At 36.0% G+C, this 12,507-nt stretch overlaps 1 protein-coding gene and 1 non-coding gene across 6 annotated transcripts in view; one reads left to right on the top strand and one right to left on the bottom strand.

The window, feature by feature from the left end:
- CSNK1G1 (casein kinase 1 gamma 1) overlaps positions 1-12,507 on the bottom strand; it is a 170,436-nt gene that overhangs the window by 81,836 nt on the left and 76,093 nt on the right. The gene's annotated exons all lie outside the window — the stretch shown is intronic.
- On the top strand, positions 5,780-5,882 carry LOC121105566. The gene has a single exon (XR_005838179.1). It is a non-coding gene; the product is annotated as a U6 spliceosomal RNA (small nuclear RNA).

Genomic DNA, 12,507 nt, shown 5'->3' with positions numbered 1-12,507 from the left:
CCTTTGGAAGCAGCAGTCCTGGATGTGATGCTGCCCATAAAACCCACTGCATGAAGACTTCCTATTGCAGTAAGTCACTACAGAGACAACATTTACCGTAAGCTTCATCAGACACAGCATTATTTCAAAGAACCAGCAGGTCTCAGTTCTCAGAGTCACACTGATAAAGGAACATACAGCCTCAGGTTCCCAGTTTAGTTAGATCTCCAGCTGTCACATTTTCTTCCCCTAAAGTGAAAGTAGTACATTTATAAATTACTACCTAGAACTTCTAAAAAATAAAAATAAAAAAAATAAAAAATCCAGCCAAATGAACTTGAGGTATTTTGTGTTAAAATAAGTAACCACTTTTATGTAACTCAGATTGGTTACCATGTCTATTTAGGGCAAAGAGGACAGACTGGCCTAATGCCTCCACCACCCAGAGAACATCTTTTCAAGCAGGCAGTAAGAAGATATCAAAATGGTGCTACAACTTTAAAGAAAAAAGCCACAAGTCTTTTTCATTTTTACTACCTTAATTCTACTAGTATATTAGTATAATGTGCAGAAATATTTCCCAAATGGTTAGCAGTTAACGGCAAGAATAAAATTTCTCCTTGTGCTAAATTTTTTGAAGGACTTACTTATAAATATCAGTAGTATATTATAAAAAAAAAACTGATTACATCTTTAACACTTGTGACAGTACAGAGCATGTTTACTATTAACATGCAAAAACATGTTTATTTTATTTATTTTATTTTAAAGATGTCTATTTTAGGGTGCCTGGGTGGCTCAGTCATTAAGCATCCGCCTTCAGCTCAGGTCATCATCTCAAGGTCCTGGGATGGAGTCCCACATCAGGCTCCCTGCTCAGCGGGAAGCCTGCTTCTTCCTTGCCTTCTGCCCCTTCACTCCACTCGTGTTCTCTCTCGCTATCTCTCTCTCAAATAAATAAATAAATAAAATCTTTAAAAACAAAACAAAATAAAGATGTCTATTTTAGACAGTATTAAAATGTTTTCTCAACAGCAGAAAATGATCCATTAGTAGAGTGTGAAATAAATAAATACAGGGGGTCCTGACCAACACGTTCTTTAAAGAAAAACAGTGTAAAATTTTAAAATACAGTCCACCACACTTAGCAAGGGTATTACTTCATGAAATGTTTACTGCAGATATACATACATATTAAATTGTGTATGTATTTATATACAAAATATAATTTATCTTTTAGTGTGGGTCATAAGTCAAAAAAATAAAAGCCATCAAAAAAACTTCCAGGGACACCTGGCTCACTCAAGTGGTAGAGCGTGCAAGTCTTAATCTCGGGGTCATGAATTCAACCAAAACAACAAGATATTTAGGAATAAATCTAACCAAAGAGAGAGATGAAAGATCTGTACTCTAAAAACTGTTAGACATGGATGAAAGAAACTGAAGATAACACAAAGAAATGGAAAAACATTCCACGCTCATGGACTGGAAGAACAAATACTGTCAAAATGTCTATACTACTCAAAGCATCTATACCTTTAATGCAATCCCTATCAAAATACCAATAAAATTTTTCACAGAGCTAGAACAAACAATCCTAAAATTTATATGGAACCACAAAAGACCCCGAATAACCAAAGCAACCTTGAAAAAGAAAAGCAAAGCCGGAGGCATCATTTTATTCCAAGACTTCAAATTATATTACAAACTGTATAATCAAAACAGTCTGGTACTAGCACAAAAATAGACACACAGATCGAAGAAACAAAATAGAGAACCCAGAAATGAAACCACAATTATATGGTCAGTTAATCTTTAACAAGGCTGGAAAGAATATCCAATGGGAAAAACACAATCTCTTCAACGAATTGTGTTGGGAAATTCAGATGGCAACACGCAAAAGAATGAAACTGGACCACTTTCTTACACAATATACAAAAATCAATTCAAAATGGATTAAAGACCTAAATGTGAGGCCTGGCACCATGAAAATCCTAGAGGAGAACACAGGCAGTGACCTCTTTGACCTCAGCCATAGCAACTTCTTTCTAGATACCTCTCTAGGGGTTAAGGGAAACAGAAGCAAAAATAAACTATTAGGGCTTCATCGAAGATTTGCTTCTGCACAGTGAAGGAAACAACAAAACTAAAAGGCAGCCTACAGAATGAGAGAAGATATTTGCAAATGACATATCTGATAAAGGGTAGTATCCAAAATCTATAATGAACTTATCAATCTCAACATCCAAAAAAATGAATAATCCAATTAAAAAATGGGCAGAAGAAATGAACAGACATTTCTCCAAAGAAGACATCCAGATGGCCAACAGACACATGAAAAGATGCTCCACATGACTCCTATCAGGGAAACACAAATCAAAACTACAATGAGATACCACCTCACAACTGTCAGAACAGCTAAAATCAACAACACAGGAAACAACAGGTGTTGCCGAGGATGTGGAAGAGGAGAACCCTCTTGCACTGTTGGTGGGAATGTAAACTGGTTCAGCCACCCTGGAAAACAAGTTTTCCCTGGACTTTCCTCAAAAAGTTAAAAATAAAACTACCCTATGGGGGCGCCTGGGTGGCACAGCGGTTAAGCGTCTGCCTTCAGCTCAGGGCGTGATCCCGGCGTTATGGGATCGAGCCCCACATCAGGCTCCTCTGCTATGAGCCTGCTTCTTCCTCTCCCACTCCCCCTGCTTGTGTTCCCTCTCTCGCTGGCTGTCTCTATCTCTGTCAAATAAATAAATAAAATCTTTAAAAAAAAAAAAAACTACCCTATGATCCAGCATTCACACCACTAGCTACTTACCCAAAGAATACAAAAATACTAATTCAAAGAGATGCATGTACCCTGAGGTTTATACAGCATTATCTACAATAGTCAAATTATGTAAACAGCCCAAGTGTCCATTGATGAATGGATAAAGATGTGGTATAGGGGCGCCTGGGTGGCTCAGTCAGTTAAGTGTCTTCCTTCGGCTTGGGTCATGGTCCCGGGGTCCTGGGATTGAGCCCTACATCAGGGGTCTCTGCTCAGTGGACAGCCTGCTTCTCTCTCTCCCTCTGCTGCTCCTCCTGCTTGTGTTCTTGCACTCAAATAAAATCTTAAAAAAAAAAAAAGATGTGGTATATACATATATAATGGAATATTACTCAGCCATAAAAAAGAATGAACACTTGCCATTTGCAATGAAAGGGAGGAGGTAGAGAGTATTATTATACTAAGTGAAATCAGTCAGAGAAAGACAAATATCATATGATTTCACTCATATGTGGAATTTAAGAAACAAACAAGCAAAGAGAAAGTACGGGGGGAACGAAGAAATAGACTCTTAACTATAGAGAACTGATGGTTACCAGGGGAGGTGGGTGGGGGATGGGTGAAATAGGTGATGGGGATTAAGGAGTGCACTTGCTGTGGTGAGCACCAGGTGTTGTATGGAAGCATTAATCACTGTATTATACACCTATAAGTAATATCACACTCCATGTTAACTCTCTGGAATTTAAATAAATACATACATACATGAAAAAAATTCAAATAAAAGCCTTCTGAAAAGTAGTTTCAATGATCTCAATTTGAGTCAGTGATAGGTCTAGCTTCATTGACTTTCCTAAACTACTAAGCACAATTTTATGATCACTCTGTTAGTAAGAAAAAACAGGGGTTTCTAGCAGCTCAAAGTCTGGAATGAGGCTCAGTAGAGTAAGGTAAAAGAGGTTGGGGGAGTATCTTTTATAAAGAGGGTCAAAGAAAGACCCATATACCCCATTTCAAGAAGGTTAGCCTGTGAATACTTACAGAGGCCTAGGCTTTAGTAAGCAAATGTATAAAACTGTCTACAACACAGTGGTAAAACAAAAACAAAAACAAAAAAACTGGAATGAATCATTCCAGAAAGCATGATATTCTGCAGCAGAGAAGTACTGAAGTACTTTCATTTATTATGTAAAATTTTAAAGTTATATAATGATTACCCCATGTAACCTCAGCCAACTTCAGTTAAGTAAATTATTTGGAAGTAAATCCCAGGTATTATATTTTATTAATAAATATTTCATTACGAATTTCTAATAGGTTTGAAGCAATCTTCACAACAGGTAGATTACTTGCTATTTGAAGACCTCTGCAATACAAATGTGGAAAATTAAAAGACCAAATGGAGACCTAGAAACAAGGAGAAGGTTATAGCACCACTCAGACATTTCGGCCATTCAGGAAGAAAAGTCCAGGTGGTCCTTTGAAAAGCATAAGAATTGGGTGAAAAAAAGACAACTATGAATAGAGTTCAAGGTAAACCAACTGACTCTAGAAAAACTAAAACCATGGATTGTCAATGATTTGAACTTGATCATCAGGTAAAAACAGTCTGTTATTAATATTTGTTCTTTTGTTGTTTGTGCTTTTGTTGTCTTATCTAAGAATCCACTGTCAAATCTGAGGGCTTGAAGATTTCACTTTATCTTCTAAGGATTTTATAGTTTGGGTTCTTACATTTAGTTCTTTGATCCATTTTGAGTTAATATCTCTATATGGTATGCGGTACAGTTTCAACTATCCAGTTGTCCTCACACTATTTGTTCAAAAAATTACAGTTTCCCCATTGAATGGTCTTGGCACGCTGGTCGAAAAGCAATGGACCACAGATTCATATCTGATTCTCAATTCTGTTCCATTGATCTATTACATCTATTCTAATGCAAGTACCACTGGCAATAGATCACTGTTGCTTTGTAGTAAGTTTTGAAATCAAAAAGTGTGAGCCATTCAACTTGGTTCTTGTTTTTCAATACCGTTTTGGCTCTTCTGCATACCTTGCAACTCCATATGAACTTCAGGATCAGCCTATTAATTTCTACAAAGAAGCCAGCTAGAATTTTGACAGGGATCGTGTTGAACTGGAGATCAATTTGGGGAGTACTACCATCTTTTTTTTTTTTTTTTAAGATTTTTATTTATTTATTTGACAGAGAGAGAGACAGCCAGTGAGAGAGGGAACACAAGCAGGGGGAGTGGGAGAGGAAGAAGCAGGCTCCCAGGGGAGGAGCCCGATGTGGGGCTCGATCCCAGGATGCCGGGATCCCGCCCTGAGCTGAAGGCAGATGCTTAACAACTGAGCCACCCAGGCGCCCCAGAGAGTACTACCATCTTAACAATATTAAGTTTGATCCCTGAATATGAATGTCTTTCCATGTATTTAGGTCTTCTTTAACTTCTTTCAACATTTTATAGTTTTCAGAGTATAAATTCTATACTCATTTTGTTTAATTTATTCTCTTTTGATAGTATTGTAAATAAAACTGTTTTCTTAACTTCATTTTCAGATTAAACATAGATACCCTTGTTTAATAATAATTTGGACTTCTTCTCTCATGATTCCTAGAAGCATATTATTTCTTTTAATTAGAGGAGTATTAGGGAGCACCTAATACTGAGACTGGGAGGCTCAGTCGGTTAAGCATCTGACTCTTGATTTCAGCTCTGGTCATGATCTCAGGGTTGTGAGATCCAGCCCCACATCAGGCTCCACACTCAGCGCAGAGTCTGCTTGAGATTCTGTCTCTCTCTCTCTCCCGCTGACCTTCCCCATGATCACACACTCTCTCTCTCTAATAAACGAATAAAATATATTTTTTAAAAAAGTATTAGTATCTCTTAAACTCGAACTAGGGAACTCTTTTATATAAATGAATTTTCCAGATTAGTGATACTCCTTCAATAAAAGTTAAATAGTAATATCACTTACAATGAAAATGTTTCTGAAGTTTCAGGCTTCATAAGGAGTATCTGGTGCTCATTTTGACGGCACATATACCAGAATTGGAATGATACAAGATTAGCATGATCCCTGTGCAAGGATGACATACAAATCTGTGAAGTGCTCCATATTTTTACAAATTTCCAATTATAAAATAAGTAAGTAATGGGGATGTGATGTACAGCATGGTGACTACAATAAATAATACTGTATTACATATTTATAAGTTGTTCAGAAAGTACAAGCTCTCATCAGAGAAAAAAATTTGTAACTATAAATGACGACAGATGTTAACTGGACTTACTATGATGATCATTCTGCAGTATATACAAAAATATCATATCATTATGTTGTACATCTGAAACTAATGTTATATGCCAATTATATCTCAATTAAAATAATTTTTTGATTTATCTATCTTAGAGAGAGAGAGAGAGAGCACACAAGTGAGGAGAGGGGCAGAGGGAGAAGGAGAGACAGAATCTCAAGCAGACTCCCCAATGAGCACGGAGCCCAAAATGGGCCTTGATCTCACAACCCATGAGACTATGACCTGAGGCACAATCAAGTGTCAGTTGCTTAACCAACTGAGCCACCCAGGCGCCCCTAAAAAATTTTTTTTAAAGACAGAATATCTGATTTTTTTTTTATGAATCTGGTCAAGATGAATAATAGTTATATTACATCACTTTAGTGACATCCTTAAAGGTTAATGAAGTATATAAGACTATTCTGCCTAGACTGCTCTGTTCTGTGTACTCTGTCCCCTCCCTTGCTATCAGTTGGCTAGTGATTACTTTTTGATATATGTAATACCCTTCTCCTGGGTTTCTACTCTGTGGGAGACTAAGAAAATAAACTTGTTAAAAATGCATATAAAATATGAAGACAGAAGCTTTAAAGAAAAGACTGCAGTTCTAAAATACAGAAACTTATGGGTACATAGATCCTAAGATATCTATTTTGGCTGCTAAGACATTTTAAAATTTTTACTGTTGTTTTGGTTTGTTTGCTAGTCTTCAGCTTTGTTCCAGAGTGCTAGAACTTGTTAAGAAAAATGATATCATATGTAGCTTTACTATAACATGGCTAAAAATTTCAGGAAATATAATTTATAATTCTAATTTAATATGCTCTACATAAATTTTTGTGAAAAAAATACTCGAATATTCTGAAAATTTAGATATTTTAGAGTATCTGTAGAAAATTGCACTTGTATCATTGCTATATAAATTTCCTGCCTAATATATATAAAACAAAACTAATTTTATCCAGTAAGCTATAGAGGATGATGTTACATTTCCGATAATCTATCTTTATGAAAATGTTTGTGTTATTTACTTATAATAATAATAAAATCTACAATTAACCAGAAGCCCAATTATATGGTAACAGTAATGGTAATCCACTTGATGAAAAAGAATATAGCTATTAAACTTGTAATCATGAAAATCACCTTAGCAATTTAGTAAATAAACAAGCAGAATCCCAAAGCATATTCAACTTTGTTTAACCAAAGTGCATATATATGTATGTGAGTATATACATATATGTACATACATATACACATGACAGAACACAGACTTCACTTTAATTTTCTGTGATGTTACAATTCTGTCTACCAAAACAAACAAAAACAATGCAAAGCTACTTTCATGAACTGGAATTTCTGGATGTTCAAATCCAAACCATCTAGTTATTAGATTTTTTAAAATTATCATTTAGATTGATGAATCTCTGAAGTAGTTTATAAAATAAAGATAAATAGAAAAAGAAGCATTACAACCTCAAAAAGACATGTTAACTTTTAGTTTCATGGCACAAGCATTAGCCTAAACTACCTAGAAGAGCCCTTTACTCATAGGAATACAGAATTACTTGAAATCACAACGCATTTACTGTTGAAGCAAAATCATCCAAACTTGAGAAACTCCCACTGTTATTCTTTACATACCAGTACCACTGGATAAAAAAAGACTGTTCTGGGGTGCCTGGATGGCTCATTTGGTTAAGCGTCCAACTTTCAATTTCAGCTCAGGTCATGATCTCAGTGTCATGGATCAAGACCCACATTGGGTTCCGTGGTCAGCACAAAATGTGCTTGTCCCCCACCCTCCCCTCACTTGTGCTCTCTCTCTTTTGCTCATTCTCTCTCTCCCAAATAAATAAAAAAATAAATAAAATCTTGGGGGAAAAAAAAATACAAAGAATTAAATACCTTTCAATTTTTTAAGAAAAATTATACTTTTTTGTGGGAAGGGGGAATGAGATCAGAAGTTCCAATTACTGGGGAGCCTGGGTGGCTCAGTCGTTAAGCGTCTGCCTTTGGCTTAGGGCGTGATCCCAGCATTCTGGGATTGAGCCCCACATCGGGCTCCCTGCTCTGCTGGGAGCCTGCTTCTTCCTCTCCCACTCCCCCTGCTTGTGTTCCCTCTCTCGTTGGCTGTCTGTATCTCTGTAGAATAAATAAATAAAATCTTAAAAAAAAAAAAAAAAGAAGTTCCAATTATTAATTTATGCTCTCTGGCAAGAGGAAAAGATGACATGTGATGACTTTCCAGGTTTTTTTGCTACCTACAGAATAAAGTGCAAAATCTGCATCATGGCCCACACCTAGTCAAGAACGGACTGCTGACATCTCTAGCCTCACTTCCCCCACTGTACCTTATTCAAATAAAAAAGCTCAGGGCAGAATAAGGTACAATGTTTATAATATCCTCCTCCAGTTTGATTTTACTCTAAATTCTAAAATATATGCTTCACAAAATTAAAAATAAATAAAAATAATAAATAATTAATTAGCCAATGCTTTCCCTCCTCACCTCCCAGAAAATCCCTGAAGATTAAAGTTGGCAATGGTCCACTAAAGAAACTAAATAATGTTACTTAAAGAAAAGATTTTTGGCTGTCATTTTATACTTTATATTTCTTTTCCTAGTAATAGTTAATGGTACTCGATGCCATGACTCTCGTCTTTGGGATGAGATATTTATTCCATACCCTTTTAACTTTTTCTCTCACATGGTATTTTAACCATACACTTAAGTGACAGGTGGTGAGATTACATGGTATAGAATGGAAATAATCTGTTTGGGATGTCCTAGTTCTGAGCTCTGGTTTCAACTCTGTGGCAAACTAGTTTATTTTACCTTGTCCAAAGCATTTAGTCTCTAATCTCTGCCACCTTTAAAATGATGAAGGTTGGACCAGGCAATGCCAAGGTTCCTCACAGGACTAAAACTTCAGTAACTCTTACTTTTGTTGGTCTGGACTTTATACAGCATTAGTGATGACAACATCCACCAACAAATGCTCTGGGTTGATGGTGGTTAAAACAACTACAAATCTACTTAACTATCTCAGCAGGTAGCTCACATTTTTATACGTCACTAGAATATCTCAAAAGTCTGTCAAATAAATGCCTTGCTGAGTAAAAATGTATAACACAGAGATACCTGGCTTACAACAGTAGCTAAAAAAGACGCATTTAGCTCCATTCCTCTCCAAAACCCCACTGAAATGACCAAAAAAAGAAAAGAAAAGAAAAGAAGGGGAAAGGAAAGGAAAGGAAAGGAAAGGAAAGGAAAGGAAAGGAAAGGAAAGGAAGAGAAAGTAGGTGAGAAAACAGCGGACTAGAGATGTCAACCTTCAGAAGTAGTGAACAGACAAGACCTGAGAAAGCTATCATATACCACAGAGGAGGAATCTTAATGCTAAGATTGCCTAATAATATTGATAGAAAGTTTACAATTCCGTTGGAAACTTGAGAAGAATTAATGAAAGATATGTGGATAACTGAGAAAATTCTTTAAAAATCAAGTATCAGTAATTCTTAATCTGAGGGAAGGGGGATAGGGATGTACGAGAAAGAAGATATAATAACAGTGCTCTCATAGCTCAGCTGCGAACAATATTTTCATAACCATAACACTGTAAATGTAGAAAAATAATTTAAGCAAAAAGTATAACTTAAGTATATTGGGAGAATGTGGGGAGTGATTGGGATGGTGTATACCAGAAAAATAAAAAACAATCTTTAATAACACTTAGAAGGAAGCAAGTATCTAGAAGATGTTGTTAAAAGAGTTGAAATGCTTTCCTGGGGAGATCAGGATTTTACAACCTATACCATCTGATCGTTTTCATTAAAATTAGATTATAAAAGGGGCGCCTGGCTGACTCAGTTGGTAGAATGTGTGACTCTTGATCTCAGGGTTGTAGAGTTTGAGCCCCACATTGGGTGTAGAGATTACTTAAAAAATGAATTTAATTTAGTAACCCCAACTCAGGAAAAAACTGGATTAATTTAGCATGATCTGCTAGATTAACTGAGAGTCCACTATGACTGGCAGTAGCCCCCACTTCCTTTAGATAAAAACTTTGGACAAGTCTAAGTTCAGACGATTTTCTCCTTAGGATGCATGATGGCATCACGTATATATTGATTCTGAACTCTCCTCATAATCAAATCCAAAATCGTCTTCGCTTCATAGTCCTGCTCACACAATTCCAGATTGGTTTTGGCAATCCTGGAAACTTCACCATAGAAATTCTCCTGATAAACTTGCCAAGATGCATAATCCCTCAAGAATCCTATCTGTGACACTTCTAAAACTGCCGTATTAACGTGATGCAGTCTGTGTGTCAGCAACTGTGGCTGAAGTGCTTGACTCCTACCATTTTTTGATGGACTATGCTGACAAAAAAAAAATCTTCCTCAAGATCTGTTAAAGCTGTTTAACCTCAACAACCTCTGCTTGGGTTAGAACCAAAAGGGTGTAATTCCAAAAGAAATTTAAACTATGATACTACTAAGAACAAGAATTTTATACTTATTTTTAGCTTCCTCAAGAAAATTAAAATGACTTATTTCGGGAATCTTAATTCTAAATTAAATTCCTCCAAAACATACTGCGGAAGCAAAACAAAGGATGTAATCTGTTGCACACCTGTGAAGTGGGACCATAAACCTCCCTTTCTGAGGGGGGGAAATATTTTGTCAGATCTACAGCTTACTTTGACTGGTACAAGCACAGACACACACTCACACACTCACACCATACACAAATGTACACACACATCTTCAAAGATATAAAGCATATGGGACAAAATATTAACAACTGGTAAATCTAGGTAATAGTATATTATGGATAATCACTATCTTATTCTTTTCACTTTTTAGTAAAAATTTGAAAATCATCTTCATTCAAGGTTGGGAAAAATTAAAACAAAAGTTTAAACAATATTTGTATTATGTATATAAAGGGTCACTACGTATCAACCACTGTATTAGGTGATGATATACATTATCTGAATTTTATCTGCACAACAAATCTGTAAAGTAGGTATCATTACTCCCATCTTAAAGAGGGGGGAAAAAGAACTCAGAAAGGCAATATGACTCCAGGCCTCTTACTTTTAACCATTTGGGAGAGAGAGTAATGAGAAGACTTATAAACTTGTTTTAGTTTGTTCCATCTGAAGACCCTAGAAGTTTGCAAATGTATAGGAAAACCTTAACAATGCTATCAAAGCACAATACATCTGTTTCTGTTTCACTGGCTGGCATAGTTTTTGGCTGATACGGACTTAGTTCTTTATGTTCCAAATGGTAAGATTTACTAAGAAACTATGAATAAAAAAGTAACATTTCATTTTACAATGCCTTCATTGTAAACACTTTTAAATTTTATCTTAAGCCTATATTCTTTCAGATGAATGATTTTCAAAATTTTTTAACACAGCAGAGGGGCACCTAGGTCAGCACAGTTGGTTAAGTGTCTAACTCTTGGTTTCGGCTCAGGTCATGATGTGGGCATTGTGGGATAGACCCCGTGTGGGACTCTGTGCTTAAGACTCCGTCTCCCTCTCCCTCTGCCCCCCGCCCTCCGCTCGCAAGCACGCTCTCTCTCAAATAAATAAGTACAATCTTAAGAAATTTTAACTCAGCAGACTGGTATCTTTTAAACAAAATCTTACTGAAAACTCAGTATATAGGTGAGAGTCCTGTCTCCTCATTCTTCCTTTCCCATTATCTCACAGTGGGAAATAAGCGCTCTAAGACCTTGTGGGACACAATATGAAACCAAGGGCTTTAGAAAATATGCATCTGTAAACTATTAATGATCACAACTGCCAAACATAGAACTGGCTGGTAAAAGCTGAAGTTACAAATTCCAATTTAAGTTCATTAGTGATAGATAAGTAATTCAGGTAAGGAAAGAACAATATGCAGAGATGTTGTCATGTACACCCTACTCTAGTCACAGAATACGTATCTTATTTTAGAAGCCAGGGAGGAGGGTGTCAAAGCACAAGTTGCTACCCTTGGCCAATTTCCCTTTGTCAAAAACATCCTTCTGTGCTAACGTACTTTTGCGTATTTCATCAGATACCAAAGATGAAAAAGAACAAAAAAGTGAATTCTTTGTGCCTCCATTTTCTTATTTGCAAGTAAAAAGATTCTCTAACAATGTCCTATTTCACAAGGATAATATGAAGATTATTACAATTGTATGCAAGACTGTCTAGTCTAAAGGGTCTTCCGTTAACATAGGTACATACCTATTAGGAATGGGAAAGAAATATCATCTACTTACTCTTGCACCTAAGAAGAAAAACAAGCCATTATTTGTAGACTACATTAAATAAAGACAACATTTTCTTAATTCTGGAGGAATAAAATCATTCACATCTTAATGTTTACATGATTCTTTCCAGGCCTGATTCAGCAGAATACTCAAAATTAAAAAAAAAAAAA

The sequence above is a fragment of the Ursus maritimus genome, unplaced genomic scaffold, assembly GCF_017311325.1.
Source record: "Ursus maritimus isolate PB19 unplaced genomic scaffold, ASM1731132v1 scaffold_27, whole genome shotgun sequence".
Classification (NCBI taxonomy): Eukaryota; Metazoa; Chordata; class Mammalia; order Carnivora; family Ursidae; genus Ursus; species Ursus maritimus.
Note: the sequence above shows the minus strand (reverse complement) of the source record. Positions and strands in the feature narration are given on the sequence as shown.